This window comes from Cherax quadricarinatus, chromosome 21, assembly GCF_038502225.1.
Source record: "Cherax quadricarinatus isolate ZL_2023a chromosome 21, ASM3850222v1, whole genome shotgun sequence".
In the NCBI taxonomy this organism is placed as follows: domain Eukaryota; kingdom Metazoa; phylum Arthropoda; class Malacostraca; order Decapoda; family Parastacidae; genus Cherax; species Cherax quadricarinatus.
The window spans coordinates 10,448,448-10,466,136 of record NC_091312.1 but is presented as its reverse complement, the minus strand read 5'-3'; the positions used below and the strand labels follow the sequence as shown (position 1 = coordinate 10,466,136).

Here is a 17,689-nt window from a genome sequence, read left to right as displayed (position 1 = left end):
AGGCACCCGACCCACGCTCATTCCTAGCGGGGCCATCATAGTGAACGCACACAGCGTACAATAGAGCAGCGTACCTACCAGCCCCACTCACACCTACACCCACGGATTATTTAGTCATACTGCGTGTGTGATTTTGAATTTATTTTACGAAGGAAATAATTCCGAACTTAGTGTTACCCTGTACAGATTATAGATATATTGTGTATTATACAGAGGTGTGTATTTTAGCAAGTTCTCTTAGCATGTAACTGCAAGAGGACGGGTGGAGACGTAAGACTGTCGAGTGGAGAGTTGACATCTTAGCACCCATATGAATTGATGGCACTCGCGCGTCTGGGCCCCTGAGCTCTCATAGACGCATTGTTTTGATTCGTCGAACCTTGAACCTCAAGGCTTGATGGACACAATCATCCAAAGATGAAGTGTGTTTATATTGAGCAGTAAGATTGGTGGGTGAAGATAGCACTTGCGAAGCCCCTGGAGGAGGTGGAAGACGTCAGGGGAGGAGTGTAAGAGTGAAGCCCCACCAGGTGAAGCAGCCACTACGTCAGGTGGCAGGTAGACAGTGCTCCTCCCGTACCCAACAACAACCACATCGCTGCACTCCAGGAGTCCACCTCAACCGAAAAGTCCGACTCACCCGACAAAACGTCACTACGAGACGACCTCACTCCCGAAGCATCACTCAACGAGATCTTCATTCGAAAAGACCTCATTTCGAGATCTCGAGACCTCGTTCAACGAGAACTCTAACTCGAAAAGGCCTCATCACTGCGAGGCCTTACCCAACGAGACAACGTCACCACGATAGTGAGAGACAAGCCAGGAAGTGTGTTGTGCCCAGGGTCTTCCCTAACACCCCTGAGGACCGCAGCCACAGAGGCGCGACCATCTCTTACCTTCTTAATTTGAAGCTCAAATGGAGAACTTCAATTAGCCTTAACTGCAGTTTCAACGCCAACCTCTGAACCGAGGAATCTCGACCGAATCTTGGCTGAAATCGCCGATTATGTGTACGAATTTAATTTAGAACACCTTTTCAGTGTACTAGAAGACATTAAAGTGTTCATCTTACTGCCTGAAAAAAAAAAAAACTTTTACGAAGGAAAACCATAAGTGAATCGAAGTGTTGTATATCCATACTTTAACCTCTGGATTACCATACACTTCACTCCAGCACGTCAGGAATACAATCAAAGGTAACAAGTGAATACATGTGTATATCTTTCATTTATATTGCATACATGCTTTCAAAACATATTTGTTTTAAAATAACGCAGTTTTTATTTCTGACTTTATTCCTCATTATGATTTTTTTTTGGAAGCAGCATTTTGTTTTATCGACAAGTTTGTATATTGAACCAGTCAGAGTCCTGTCAAATATTTAGGATGATATGTTAACTCATACGATTAGTGGCACTTCCCGATACTGTCTTCATGACGGTATGTTCACTCAGAGGATGTGTGGCTCTGCCAAGATTGTGTTAAAAGTGCCAATTTTCCATCACAAGATGAGCAAAATCTTAAAATCAGACTTCAACGAAAAGCAGGGACGCGATGAGTACATTTAGAGGTAACTAAGTGTAAGGGGACCATGACTCCTCAACACCTTCCAGTTATACATAAGGGAAATAAGTTTATTTAGGTACAGGTACACATGAGGCCTGGTCGTGGACCGGGCCGCGGGGGCGTTGATCCCGGAATGTCCTCCAGGGAGACTCAGGTATTAACGTGTGTAAATTACCTAGGATGACCCAAAAATGTCAGTGACTTATTTCCAACAAACCCCAAGTTGTCTTCAAGAGGAAACTTAAGAAGTTCCGCATGTTAGTTCCTGATCAGCCAGGTTGTGGTGCCTACGTTGGTCTATAATCAGGAGGAGTCCAACACCTTCCCTTTTTTCTGTCAGTCATGATTCAAAACTACATCGAGTCCCCGGGAAACATACACACTCATGCAGGTAATTGTTCAGGTAACTACACTGGCCTAAAGATCCGCCTGTCAGCCACAAGGTAAGTTAGCCCCGCTGTAACACACCTGCGGTGGTCCTCACCGCCTGACGTGTGAGGGAGCAGGGAGAGAGAGAGAAGAGAAGGAAGGAAGGGAGAGAGGGAGGGGAAAACACTAAATCCGTAGTGGCAAGGTATGGGGAAAGTTCGGAATAAATCCAGTGAAGAAGCGTAGAGGGCCATTGATACAATTAAAGAACATTGTGTGTGGAGTCAGTGTTGGTAGTAAGTGGTAGTGGTGGGTGCAGTAACGATGCCATTGTTGGTCGTAACGGTAGTAGTGGTAGTAGGGGACAACAACGATTATAAAGTTGGTAGTTGTTGTTCTTGATGGTGGTGGCTACCCGTAGTCAGGTTTCGGGGGGTAACCGCTCCAGCGGGCCCCCTCCTAGACCAGTCGTCCCGGTTGCTGGCCTGAGCGACCAGGCTGTTGGTGCCAACCGCAAGCAGACCAACGTCTGCACCACAGCTTGGGATTTGCCTGGTTTGCTGTTGGTAATTCATGTTACACATAAAAGAATGGTGTTTAAAGTTTCGTACACCAGGTGTTCACTGGAGTTATTTTGCACCACCCCTGGTGACACCAGCAACAGCCTGATTGACAAGACTAGCACCAAAGGAGCCTGGCCCATGACCGGGCGCCAGGAATAGGAAGAATCTCGAAACTCATCAAAGGTAAATGTACACTGGGATCATTAACGCTGCCACCGTTAGTGAGAGTAATGTTTATAGTGTGAGTAGAGCGTTGGCAGATTACCTCCATGATTACCAATTCTTGAATGTTAACCTGAGTGTTACCAAGAGTACCTTAATGTTAACCTGAGTGTTACCAAGAGTACCTTAATGTTAACCTGAATGTTACCAAGAGTACCTTAATGTTAACCTGAGTGTTACCAAGAGTACCTTAATGTTAACCTGAGTGTTACCAAGAGTACCTTAATGTTAACCTGAGTGTTACCAAGAGTACCTTAATGTTAACCTGAGTGTTACCAAGAGTACCTTAATGTTAACCTGAGTGTTACCAAGAGTACCTTAATGTTAACCTGAGTGTTACCAAGAGTACCTTAATGTTAACCTGAGTGTTACCAAGAGTACCTTAATGTTAACCTGAGTGTTACCAAGAGTACCTTAATGTTAACCTGAGTGTTACCAAGAGTACCTTAATGTTAACCTGAGTGTTACCAAGAGTACCTTAATGTTAACCTGAGTGTTACCAAGAGTACCTTAATGTTAACCTGAGTGTTACCAAGAGTACCTTAATGTTTATCTGTTACCAAGAGTACCTTAATGTTTATCTGTTACCAAGAGTACCTTAATGTTAACCCGAGTGTTACCAAGAGTACCTTAATGTTTATCTGTTACCAAGAGTACCTTAATGTTAACCTGAGTGTTACCAAGAGTACCTTAATGTTAACCTGAGTGTTACCAAGAGTACCTTAATGTTAACCTGAGTGTTACCAAGAGTACCTTAATGTTAACCTGAGTGTTACCAAGAGTACCTTAATGTTAACCTGAGTGTTACCAAGAGTACCTTAATGTTAACCTGAGTGCTACATACCTGGAGTCTACCTGGAGGGTACTCCGGGGATCAACGCCCCCGCGGCCCGGTCCACGACCAGACCTCCCGGTGGATCAGGGGCTGATCACCCAGGCTGTTACTGCTGTTCACACGTAGTCCAACATACGAACCACAGTCCGGCTGATCCGACGCCCACTTTAAGTATCTGTCCAGCTCCCTCTTGAAGGCAGCCAGGGGTCTATTGGTAATTCCCCTTATGCTTGGTGGGAGGCTGTTAAACAGTCTTGGGCCCCGAACACTTATGGTGTTTTCTCTTAGTGTACCAGTGGCGCCCCTACTTTTCATTGGGGGTGTGTTGCATCGCCTGCCCAGTCTTTTACTTTCGTAGGGAGTGATTTCTGTGTACATATTCGGGACCATTCCTTCTAGGGGTTTCCAAGTGTAGATTATGATCTCTCTCCCTCCTGCGTTCCAACGAGTACAAGTCAAGTGCTTCCAAGCGTTCCCAGTAGTTCAGGTGCTTGACAGAACTTATACGTGCAGTAAAGGTTCTCTGTACACTCTCTAGATCTGCAATTTCACCTGCTTTGAATGGAGATGTTAATGAACAGCAGTATTCCAGCCTAGAGAGAACAAGTGATTTGAAAAGGATCATCACTGGCTTGGCATCTCTTGTCTTGAGTACCTTAGAGTACCAAGAGTACCTTAATGTTTACCAGGATTCTGCCAGGAATATCTGAAGATTATCTCCAGTGAGGTCTAGACTGAACGGGGCAGGAGGCATTTTGGGGTAGGGGTAAAAGTAGTTATCCTGGGGTGGGGTGGGACTTGTGGTGGATGGAAAAGGAGGCATTTAGGGGTGGGGTGGGGTGAGAGACTAGTTCTTGGGAAGAGGGGGAGGATCTTGTTGTGGAGGCATGTGGCGGATCTTGTGGAGGCATGTGGCGGGTGAGGAAGGGACTTGTTGTGGGGAAGGGGGCTTGTGGTGGGTGGGGAAGAGTTGTAAGTCTGGTTCATCAACAAAGAAGTTTACGACATAACACCTAAATATTCCAGGGTTTTTGTTTGTTTGTGCGGGGATACGGCAATACTGCTCACACACTCAACCCATAAAGTGCGTCACCTTCCACTTACAAGTATACATTTCTTCTCTCTCCTCCTCTTACTGTTGTTGATTAGCTATATTTTTGTTTTCCTTAGTATGTGTTTATCACTGTCTTCGGAGGCTTTGAAGGAAAATCAAATTTCGAGGTAGGTGAAATTGCAGATCTAGAGAATGTACAGAGAACCCCCTCACTGCATGTTTTAGTTCAGTGAAGCACCTTATTTACTGGGAACGATTGAAGTCCCTTGACCTGTAATTCCTGTACAGCAGGCGAGAAAGGTGCATCATAGTCTACACTTGCAAATTTCGAAAGGAACTGGTCTCAAATTTCCACACAGAAATTACTCCATACTACATGTCCCGAGGCCAAAGACTGTTCAGTAGCCTCCCACCAGGCATAGGGGAAATTACCAATAGATTATTTGCTGTCTTCAAGAGGTAACTGGACAGATACCTAAAGTCAGTGCCCGATCAGCCAGGCTGTGGTTCATACGTAGGATTATGTGTGGCCAGCAGTAACAGCCTGGTTGATCAGTCCCTCATCCACCGGGAGGCCTGGTCAAGGACCGGGTCGCGGGGCCGGCGTTAACCCCCAGGAACAACCTCCATCTAACAAGGATGTTGACAGATGCGATCATAAGAGTGATAACACACAGCATGAGGTCAATAAATATAACGAGAAAAGTAGGCAGTTTGATATTTAGTTTCCTGACGAAGAAAACACAGAGTGTAAAAGCAAAGCAAAATCCAGCATTAGCAAAAGTAAAAAAAAAGCTTAGTACCCTAAGGCACGGTTCTGGCACTTACTTCTCATCCTCATCTCGCATAAAGATAAAAAAAAAAAAAGCGCTCGCCAGAGTATCTTATCGTCATTTTCAGGCGATTGGAAAATAATCATGACGGTAATCTCAGTAGAAAACACGGAAAGATGTCAAGAGAATGTAAGCAGTCTGCCAGTGAGCAGTAGAAAATAACATGGTGTTCAACGGTGACAAATTCCAATGGTTCAGTTACAGAAAGAATGAGAAATTCAAAAGAGAAACTGTGTGTAGAACACTGGAAGACTACCTGACACAACGAAAGGAACAACTGAAAGATCTCTCTGTGATAATGTGAACTAATTTATCCTTTGGAGAACACCGTAAATGTTGTGAAAGTTAGAAAAATGTCAGGGTGGATAATGAGGACTTTCAAAACAAGAGAAATGTTGCAATTGGTGACACTTTTTAAATCACTTGTGCTTTCTTGTCGAGATAACTTCACTGTTGCCGGCTCTGTTCAAGGCAGAAGAGATATCAGAGCTGGTATAGATACAGAGATCGTTTACTGCCCGCAGTGAACCAATTAAAAATTTAAAATACCGCGAGCACCTCAGAGTACTCAGTATCTACTCTGGAGTGGAAGAGAAAGATATAATCCTAATATTTACATGGAAAGTAAATGAGGGCTTGATCCCAGGCCTACACACTATTATACTGGAGTGGGAGTTATGGAAGGATATAGTGAAGGAAGGACAGTGAAAGCAGGGGCGTCGTGGGCACAATTCGAGAATATGCATCAACGTCCAAGGACCTAAAGATATCAGAAATATTGCCGGAACAAGTTTGGAAATCTAGGAAAGTTGATCACTACCTCCAAGTGCCCGATATGTACCAGAAGGCCACCAACAGAAACAGCCTTGTTGACCATTCATGCACCATAAAAGCATGGCTCCAGGCCGGACTGCGAGAGTAGGAAGACTCGAAACCGGTCACAGGTATATCACGGGTATGTCCTCGTCTTGGCTTCTTGTTGGCCTTCATCGTCTTCGTTATCACTATCGTCTTGTTGGACTTCATTGTCTTCGTTATCGTCATCTTTCTTCTTGTCTTCTCGTTGGCCTTCGTCTTGACATTCCTGTTGCGCCTGCTGCCCCGCCCGTGCTGCACGATGCCCTTCACGAATTGCTCTTTCTCATTTGCAGCAGCTGAAACCCGCACAGCTGGGAGCTGTGTAGCGGTCTTCCCTACCTTTACTCTCTCCCTCCACCCTCTTCTTACTCTGTTCCCTCCACCTCTTACCTTCTTCCCCACCTCTTTATCTCAAATTTCCTGTAGACATAGATACAGTGAGCTACGTGAAGAATGTAGAGCAAAGGTCACTGCTTCTCTTCTATCTTTCCGTAAACAGTTATACTTTCCTGTGCACCTTTCGTGTGTGTGTGTGTGTGTGTGTGTGTGTGTGTGTGTGTGTGTGTGTGTGTGTGTGTGTGTGTGTGTGTGTGTGTGTGTGTGCGCGCGCGCGCGCGTGTGTGTATGTTACCATTTGAAGGTTCATCACCAACCCTTTGTCATCATACTTTGAGTGTCGATTGACTGTACTTTGAGGCAGACAAGAAAAATATTCTACTCTGCTTAAACACTAAAAAACAGTTACATTAAATGAACTCTCTTAGGAGAATTACGAGTGAGCCGATGTCTCTAGGTCCTAGGAGGACAGGGAAAGTCCCTTGTGGGAGGGAGGGAGAAAATCTTTGGATTCCCATTGAGGGCTGAAGATTCCCCTGGGGAAGGAACGTTAGTAAGTAAAGTAAGTAGTTTATTTAGGTACAGGTAAACGTAACCACAGTTATACATAGTAACATATTATGCAGTAATCGCGAACGAGCGATGTGGTTATTTTGCATAGTAACATATGTGTAAATTACCTAAGATAATCTCCCAAAAAAGTCAGTGACTTCCACTGAGGTTCCTCGCTGGGAGGATCCTGGGAAGTGGCTGAGTGTATGAGACGAAGTAGGACGGGAGGGACGCCGACCTGCAGTTTGAATCAGATTCCAGAGTGGAAGTGCTGACGCTTGACCTCTCTAATGCTCCCCAGGCCACCTCCCTGCCTCGGCTCACCCCAAGCTTACACTCAAGCAGATTGTTGGTGCTAGCGTGCAGCGGGGTGGTCTTGGGAGACGCAAGGAAGCTGAAAAGTACCTACCTACCTACCTATCTGAAGTCTACCTGGAGGATAGACGCCTCCTTATGGCTGTGTGTAGACAACACTCGGTGTTGCAGACAGCTCACCCGCCGTTGACATCCACCACGGAAACTGGAAGCGTGACGCTGACGGACAGTGAATAGTGTATACATACGAGGAGATCACAGGCAGCGGCGTCAAGGCTTGCCATCCAATACTAACAGTGCTGGAACTTATCTTAGATGTCAAGTTTTCTCTGTGGATAGTCGAATCATTCTCACACCACCAGAGTCGAATCATTCTCACACCACCAGAGTCGAATCATTCTCACACCACCAGAGTCGAATCATTCTCACACCACCAGAGTCGAATCATTCTCACACCACCAGAGTCGAATCATTCTCACACCACCAGAGTCGAATCATTCTCACACCACCAGAGTCGAATCATTCTCACACCACCAGAGTCGAATCATTCTCACACCACCAGAGTCGAATCATTCTCACACCACCAGAGTCGAATCATTCTCACACCACCAGAGTCGAATCATTCTCACACCACCAGAGTCGAATCATTCTCACACCACCAGAGTCGAATCATTCTCACACCACCAGAGTCGAATCATTCTCACACCACCAGAGTCGAATCATTCTCACACCACCAGAGTCGAATCATTCTCACACCACCAGAGTCGAATCATTCTCACACCACCAGAGTCGAATCATTCTCACACCACCAGAGTCGAATCATTCTCACACCACCAGAGTTGAATCATTTTCACACCACCAGAGTTGAATCATTCTCGCACGTGCTTGTTCAGGCAACAAAGGTTCATCGTTAGGAATGTCATTCTAAAGATTTGCCAGTCTCACGGATGCTGCTTTGTTACCCGCTGTCTGTGCATCTCTGGTTGTCATGATGCTGACTGACTCCAAATTCTTTCTAGTTTTACTCTACGAGCACTTTCTGCTCCCCCCCCCTCCATCATGGCTGAGACTGTATCTGACTCCATACAACATTCTGGTCTCATTTCTCCTCTCCTCACTACTTTTGGGTTAAATTTCAAATATGTATTTATGTATGCAAGTGTTTAGCATCCATGTATTCCTGAATTTTGTTTTCTTCCGTCGCTGTTATATCACCCTCGTTATATTCGCATTATTAGCGAATACTTATGATTCAGTCACATTAGATAGACCGTTGACGCACAACTGACCATCGAGCCCTGGAGCAGTGTCAGTTAGGTTTGTCAAGAAACGGGACAAGTGTTTCTTGACGCGGGTCTTAATCATATGCTGACCCACAACTGGAGCTTTTGGTCATCTGACCGAGGCCTTCCTCCAAGGCCGCGTGGGAGGGGAAGGGGGCGCTTGAGCCCCGGAACACCTTCCAGGAACACCCTTCGGGAGGTAGGGATGGGGACATCTCACAATTTATTGCCCACTCAGAGTTCCTCTCTCTCTCTCCTTCGTTTGATATAAATGAATGGAAACAGACACAGCATAATGTGAGCATTAACAGCGCTGTGACACAGCGTTATGCCGCATCTGTGTCCTGTGTTTCCTATCGAGTTTGTATTTTATATTTTTTCTCTCCGTCTGACATATCTTGAGTCCATCGCAAAAACAAATTACTCTTTGGAAAGATGCATTACTAAAATATTGCCAGAAGAAATTTTCAAGAGAAGACCAGACCAGCCAGGCAATGTGGGTCTGCGGGGCCACTAGCAGCAACAATCTAGTTGATCTGTCAACAAGGAACCTTGGCTACAGGCCGGGCTGCGAGCCAAGAAGAACCCTGGAAACCTGCTACAGACATATCTCAGGCAAGGATTGTGCTGAGTGTGATGTTGATGGTTGTCATGGTGACTCCCGCCCGCCCACGCTGAGTGGGCGCCGTGGGCGGGTGCCCTGGTCAGACCAGGTCACAGAGGTCAGCAACTGACAGGAAGCAACCGTCCAGAGTTAGTCATAACAACTCAGGTATTGTGATGGTTGCTACCGTGAGCCTTCAGTGGGGTGAACTTGTAGCAGGCTGGGGGGGGGGGGGCTGCAGGGCCCGCGGTATGTGGCAGAAACTGTAGTGGAGAGAGAAATGTGGTGCATGGGCTGAAGTTATGTAGTAATAATAATAGCAACATTAGTATATATTTATTTAGTAATGATGAGACTGCAAAAGCAGTCATGGTGAAGTATGGTGCAGCAGCCATGAAGTATGGTGCAGCAGCCATGGTGAAATATGGTGCAGCAGTCATGGTGAAGTATGGTGCAGCAGTCATGGTGAAGTATGGTGCAGCCATGGTGAAGTATGGTGCAGCAACCATGAAGTATGGTGCAGCAGCCATGGTGAAGTATGGTGCAACAGCCATGAAGTATGATGCAGCAGCCATGAAGTATGGTGCAGCAGCCATGGTGAAGTATGGTGCAGCAGCCATGGTGAAGTATGCTGCAGCAGCCATGGTGAAGTATGGTGCAGCAGCCATGAAGTATGGTGCAGCAGCCATGGTGAAGTATGGTGCAGCAGCCATGGTGAAGTATGGTGCAGCAGCCATGAAGTATGGTGCAGCAGCCATGAAGTATGGTGCAGCAGCCATGAAGTATGGTGCAGCAGCCATGGTGAAGTATGGTGCAGCAACCATGGTGAAGTATGGTGCAGCAGCCATGGTGAAGTATGGTGCAGCAGCCATGAAGCATGGTGCAGCAGCCATGGTGAAGTATGGTGCAGCAGCCATGGTGAAGTATGGTGCAGCAGTCATGGTGACTGTATGGTGCAGCAGTCATGGTGACTGTGTATGGTGCAGCAGTCATGGTGACTGTGTATGGTGCAGCAGTCATGGTGACTGTGTATGGTGCAGCAGTCATGGTGACTGTGTATGGTGCAGCAGTCATGGTGACTGTGTGTGGTACAGCAGTCATGGTGACTGTGTATGGTGCAGCAGCCATGGTGAAGTATGGTACAGCAGCCATGGTGAAGTATGGTGCAGCAGCCATGAAGTATGGTGCAGCAGCCATGGTGAAGTATGGTGCAGCAGCCATGAAGTATGGTGCAGCAGCCATGAAGTATGGTGCAGCAGCCATGGTGAAGTATGGTGCAGCAGCCATGGTGAAGTATGGTGCAGCAGCCATGGTGAAGTATGGTGCAGCAGCCATGGTGAAGTATGGTGCAGCAGTCATGGTGAAGTATGATGCAGCAGCCATGGTGAAGTATGGTGCAGCAGTCATGAAGTATGGTGCAGCAGCCATGGTGAAGTATGGGGCAGCAGCCATGAAGTATGGTGCAGCAGCCATGGTGAAGTATGGTGCAGCAGCCATGGTGAAGTATGGTGCAGAAGCCATGAAGTATGGTGCAGCAGCCATGAAGTATGGTGCAGCAGCCATGAAGTATGGTGCAGCAGCCATGGTGAAGTATGGTGCAGCAGCCATGGTGAAGTATGGTGCAGCAGCCATGGTGAAGTATGGTGCAGCAGCTATACTGAAGTATGGTGCAGCAGCCATGGTTAAGTATGGTGCAGCAGCCATGAAGTATGGTGCAGCAGCCATGCTGAAGTATGGTGCAGCAGCCATGGTGAAGTATGGTGCAGCAGCCATGAAGTATGATGCAGCAGCCATGAAGTATGGTGCAGCAGCCATGGTGAAGTATGGTGCAGCAGCCATGGTGAAGTATGGTGCAGCAGCCATGAAGTATGGTGCAGGAGCCATGGTGAAGTATGGTGTAGCAGCCATGGTGAAGTATGGTGCAGCAGCCATGGTGAGGTATGGTGCAGCAGCCATGGTGAAGTATGGTGCAGCAGCTATGGTGAAGTATGGTGCAGCAGCTATGGTGAAGTATGGTGCAGCAGCCATGAAGTATGGTGCAGGAGCCATGGTGAAGTATGGTGTAGCAGACATGGTGAAGTATGGTGCAGCAGCCATGGTGAGGTATGGTGCAGCAGCCATGGTGAAGTATGGTGCAGCAGCCATGAAGTATGATGCAGCAGCCATGAAGTATGGTGCAGCAGCCATGGTGAAGTATGGTGCAGCAGCCATGGTGAAGTATGATGCAGCAGCCATGGTGAAGTATGGTGCAGCAGCCATGAAGTATGGTGCAGCAGCCATGGTGAAGTATAGTGCAGCAGCTATGAAATATGGTGCAGCAGCCATGAAGTATGGTGCAGCAGCTATGAAGTATGGTGTAGCAGCCAAGGTGAAGTATGGTGCAGCAGCTATGAAGTATGGTGCAGCAGCCATGAAGTATGGTGCAGCAACCATGAAGTATGGTGCAGCAACCATGAAGTATGGTGCAGCAACCATGAAGTATGGTGCAGCAGCCATGAAGTATGGTGCAGCAGCCATGAAGTATGGTGCAGCAGCCATGAAGTATGGTGCATCAGCTATGGTGAAGTATGGTGCAGCAGCCATGGTGAGGTATGGTGCAGCAGCCATGGTGAAGTATGGTGCAGCAACCATGAAGTATGGTGGAGCAACCATGAAGTATGGTGCAGCAACCATGAAGTATGGTGCAGCAGCCATGAAGTATGGTGCAGCAACCATGAAGTATGGTGAAGCAACCATGAAGTATGGTGCAGCAGCCATGAAGTATGGTGCAGCAGCCATGGTGAAGTATGTTGCAGCAGCCATGAAGTATGGTGCAGCAGCCATGAAGTATGGTGCAGCAGCCATGGTGAAGTATGGTGCAACAGCCATGAAGTATGGTGCAGCAGCCATGGTGAAGTATGGTGCAGCAGCCATGAAGTATGGTGCAGCAGCCATGGTGAAGTATGGTGCAGCAGCCATGAAGTATGGTGCAGCAGCCATGAAGTATGGTGCAGTATCCATGAAGTATGGTGCAGCAGCCATGAAGTATGATGCAGCAGCCATGAAGTATGGTGCAGCAGCCATGGTGAAGTATGGTGCAGCAGCCATGGTGAAGTATGGTGCAGCAGCCATGGTGAAGTATGGTGCAGCAGCCATGGTGAAGTATGGTGCAGCAGTCATGGTGAAGTATGGTGCAGCAGCCTTGACATGTGATTATCTGTTGGTAGTTGTAATCCCCTAGTTGTACTCGTTTACCTGTACTCACCCAGCAGTAAAGTCATCTGAGAATATTTTTCTGGTCCTATGAACCTTATCATACCTGTTAGTGAAGCTGTGTATGACTGACTTTACCTCCACTGCCTGCTACTCATTCCACTTTCAACCATTGTGCATCGAATGCTCTCACCATTGAACTACAGGGCACCTCGGGAGGGAGGAGAAGTGGGGATGAAGAGGAAGAGGAAAGAAAAGAGGAAGAGGGGTAAGGAGTGATTACCAGGAGTGACGCTCAGTGTGTAGGCACAACAAAAAAAAAGGTACATGAATGTATTAGCGTTGCCAGACAGTAGACATAGTAGGTGTAGTCACGTTATGTGACGGAGGGTGACGTGGTATAACATCTTGTCGGCCACACATCACGTAACGGTATTTTTTATTAAAATTGCATACATCAGTGTGTGTGTGGGGGGGAGGGGGGTTCCATAGCCACTAAAGCTGTAGTTACTGATACTTGGGAAATACCATCACCAACACAGGTGATATCCAATTTTCCTTATGTGTCTGAGTGACCATTTTTATTTACCTATACTGGATACATCAGGATAGGCCTACATCAAGACAGGGTTCATGCATAATGTTGAAGTCTGTCAGCCTGAGCTGCAAGAATTCAGTAGAGCTATGAGGAATATCGTCAAGTATTCCGGTAATGGGCGTGTCCTGAGGGGAAGGGGGGGGAGGAGTGTCTCGAGGGGTAGGGGGGGGGAGAGTTGAGATTGGTGTACATGACAGGTCGAGGCTTGAGCTTTTGTTTACAACTGGCAGGAAGAAGCCTCAGAAGATCGTCTAAACGTCTTTGCGCGTTGATAATGGCTGTGGAGAAGATTACTTGTAAGGTGAAGCAGTAAGGTTCCCACTCGAAGGATCAGGTGAGGTAGTAAGGTTCCCACTGTGAGGCATCCGGTGCAGGTGAGACAGTAGGGTACCCGCCACGGGGGATCAGGTGCTGGTTACTGCTCAGTTGAGGCAAGGATACCATTCAGGTTACTAGGTATTGAAACAAGCAGGACGAACTACTCGCCTATTTGCCGAGTAGTTAGTGGACCTGCCGAGTAGTTTGTCGACTTGTCGAGTAGTTAGTGGACTTGTCGAGTAGTTAGTCGACTTGTCGAGTAGTTAGTGCATTTGTTGAGTAGTTAGTGCAATTGTTCAGTTTGAACAAGGTCTTACAACTCCGGAGAGAGAAAAAACTAGAAAAAAGAGTACAAAGACAAACATGGTCTGAACACACTAACAGTACAGCTACAGCAGTATGGAAAAGGCTGGCGAATATCTGAACAATATTCAAGAACAAGGACCACAACAATGCCACTATCACATCTACGAGGAAACTGATAGGATGGATAATGAGAACATTCAAGACAAGACATGCTAAGCCAATGATCCCTTTTAAATCACTTGTTTTCTTTAGGCTGGAATACTGCTGTACATTAACATCCCTATTCAAGGCAGGTGAAATTACAGATCTAGAGAATTTACAGAGAACCTTTACTGCACGTATAAGTTCCATCAAACACCTTAACTACTGGGAACGCCTGGAAGCACTTGTACTCACTGGAACGCAGGCGAGAGAGATTTATTATAATCTACACCTGGAAGATCCTGGAGGGACTGCTCCCTAATATGCACACAGAAATCACTCTATACCAAAGCAAAAGACTTGGCAGGCGACGCCACTTACCCCCAGTGAAAAGTAGGGGCGCCACTGGTACACTAAAAGAAATCGCAATAAGTGTCTGGGGCCCAAGACTGTTCAACAGTCTCCCACCAGCAATAAGGGGTATTACCAATAGACCCCTGGTTGCCTTCAAGAGGGAGCTGGACAGATACCTAAAGTCAGTGCCGTATCAGCCGGGCTGTGGTTCGTGCGTTGGACTGCGTGCGGCCAGCAGTAACATCCTCGTTGATCAGGCCCTGATCCACCAGGAGACCTGGTCATGGACCGGGCCGCGGGGGCGTTGATTCCCGGAGTACTCTCCAGGTGGACATCAGAATTCTTTGAACAAGACGACACATGATGCTAGAGCATGCACCACCACAGTGAAGCCACCATACTGAAGCTGGTTAAGAAGTTGGAATAGAAGTTTCAAGCATTTGCAACCAGACTGGTCTCAACCAGACTGGTCTCAACCAGACTGGCCTCAACTAGTCTCACCCAGAATAGTCTTAACCAGACTAGTCGTAACCAGACTAGTCTCACCCAGGCTAGTCTCACCCAGACTGATCTCAACCAGGCTAGTCTCACCCAGACTAGTCTCACCCAGACTAGTCTCACCCAGACTAGTCTCGCCCAGACTAGTCTCGCCCAGACTAGTCTCGCCCAGACTAGTCTCGCCCAGACTAGTCTCGCCCAGACTAGTCTCGCCCAGACTAGTCTCGCCCAGACTGATCTCAACCAGACTGATCTCAACCAGACTGATCTCAACCAGACTGATCTCAACCAGACTGATCTCAACCAGACTGGTCTCAACCAGACTGGTTTCAGCCAGACTGGTCTCAACCAGACTGGTTTCAGCCAGACTGGTCTCAACCAGACTGGTCTCAACCAGACTGGTCTCAACCAGACTGGTCTCAACCAGACTGGTCTCAACCAGACTGGTCTCAACCAGACTGGTCTCAACCAGACTGGTCTCAACCAGACTGGTCTCAACCAGACTGGTTTCAGCCAGACTGGTCTCAACCAGACTGGTTTCAGCCAGACTGGTCTCAACCAGACTGGTCTCAACCAGACTGGTCTCAACCAGACTGGTCTCAACCAGACTGGTCTCAACCAGACTGGTCTCAACCAGACTGGTTTCAGCCAGACTGGTCTCAACCAGACTGGTTTCAGCCAGACTGGTCTCAACCAGACTTGTCTCAACCAGACTGGTCTCAACCAGACTGGTCTCAACCAGACTGGTTTCAGCCAGACTGGTCTCAACCAGACTGGTTTCAGCCAGACTGGTCTCAACCAGACTTGTCTCAACCAGACTGGTCTCAACCAGACTGGTCTCAACCAGACTGGTTTCAGCCAGACTGGTCTCAACCAGACTGGTTTCAGCCAGACTGGTCTCAACCAGACTTGTCTCAACCAGACTGGTTTCAGCCAGACTGGTCTCAACCAGACTGGTTTCAGCCAGACTGGTCTCAACCAGACTGGTCTCAACCAGACTGGTCTCAACCAGACTGGTTTCAGCCAGACTGGTCTCAACCAGACTTGTCTCAACCAGACTGGTCTCAACCAGACTGGTCTCAACCAGACTGGTTTCAGCCAGACTGGTCTCTACCAAAGTGTTCTCGGAATTGAACGAGTTGCATTTTGAAAAGATGCGAAAGGAATTAATCCTGATGACTTTCAAAGAGAGAGAGAGAGAGAGAGAGAGAGAGAGAGAGAGAGAGAGAGGTTTGAGGGTGGGGAAGGGAGAGGAGGAGATGAATAAGAATTATGATGTTCATGGGGAAGCAGTAAACCCGGAGGGGTCATGAACGCTAGGAGAAAAGGATGCAGGCAAGCGCTCTTCACTGTCCTCAAGAGATTTCGAAAAGGAAATTGAAATCATTCCCAGTCACTCAGCACCTGGACCAAAGTACCATTAGCAAGAGCCCTCAGTATTTTCTGGAGAAAGAATCTAGACATGGGTGAAATACCGGAGACCTTAAAGAGTGCTGGCATTGTTCATTTGCATAAAGGAGGCAGTAGAGAACTAGCTAAAAAAATACAGACCAGTAGCACTAATCTCGTACTCCATAAAAATCTTCGAAAGAGTATTGATATGGCAGATTGCAAATTTCATGGACCAGTACAACCAGCATAACCCAGACCAGCATGGTTTTAGAGCAGGACGATCATGCCTGCCACAGCTGCTGAACCACTGTGACAGAATTAAGGAGGCTTTGGAAGACAACCAAAATACAGTTGGGATATACACAGAACTTTGCAAAGGCTTTTAACAGATATGATAATGGGGTGACTGCACACAAAATGAGGGCCATTGGCATTACCGGGAAGGTAGGCAGATGGATTTTCGGATTCCTAACACAGAACACAAAAAAGTAGTAGTAAACAGAGCAAAATCCAGCATCAGCGAAGTAAAAAGCTCAGTTCTCCAAGACACTTTCTTGGCACCTCTGTTGTTTCTCATCCTCATAGCTGACAGATTTAAACACCCGCCACAGTTTTGTATCATCATTTGCAGATAACTCTAAAATAAGGATGAAAGTCACTACTGTAGAAGACACTGAAAAGTTACAGGAAGATATAAGCAATGTTTTCCATTGGGCAGTGGAGAACATGACATTCACTGGTGATAAGTACTAACTGCTTAGTTATGGAAAGAATGAAGAACTCAAAAGGAACACTGTATACAAAACTCAAGAGGATCGTCAAATACAACGAAAGGAACACGTGAAAGACTTGGGAATAATTGTCAGCTGATCTTTCTTTCAAAGACCACAATAAGACAAAGGTCACGACAGCCAGGAGAATGACGGGGTGGGTAATGAGAACTTTCAAAACAAGGGAAATAATGCCAATGGTGGCACTTTTCAAATCGCTAGTGCTCCCTCGGTTGGAATATTGTTCAGTGTTGACTGCCCCAGAGCTGGAACGAATAGAGATCATTTAGGGCCCACATAGACCCAGTAGCGCATTTGGATTACCAGGAATAACTTATTCTTAAATATATTGTCACTGGAGCAGAGGAAAGAGAGACACGATAATATATACTTGGCAGGTAGGTAGGAGGTAGATCATGGTAATGAATATGATAGTGTATATTGATTTCAGTAAGGCATTTGATAGTCCCACATCAGAGGCTATTGAGGAAAATTAAGGCACACGGAGTAGGAGAAATTTTTCCTGGATAGAGGCGTGGTTGACAAATAGGCAGCAGAGAGTTTGCATAAATGGGGAGAAAACTGAGTGGGGAAGCATCACGAGCGGTGTTCCACAGGGGTCAGTGTTGGGCCCCTTGTTGTTCACAATCTACAGAAACGACATACTGTAGATGAGGGAATAAACAACGATATAAGCATGTTTGCCAATGACACCAAAATAGGCCGT

At 46.9% G+C, this 17,689-nt stretch overlaps 1 protein-coding gene across 3 annotated transcripts in view; it reads left to right on the top strand.

Annotated features, from left to right (window-relative positions):
• The window catches only part of LOC128689133 (uncharacterized), a 724,351-nt gene that overhangs the window by 431,189 nt on the left and 275,473 nt on the right, over positions 1–17,689 (top strand). The window contains exon 1 of one of the 3 annotated variants that reach the window (XM_053777265.2): positions 7–1,199. The exons of the other annotated variants lie outside the window; for them this stretch is intronic. The gene's annotated coding sequence lies outside the window, so the exon portion shown is untranslated. Of the gene's footprint in view, positions 1–6; positions 1,200–17,689 lie in introns of those variants that run through there. 3 annotated transcript variants of the gene reach the window in all.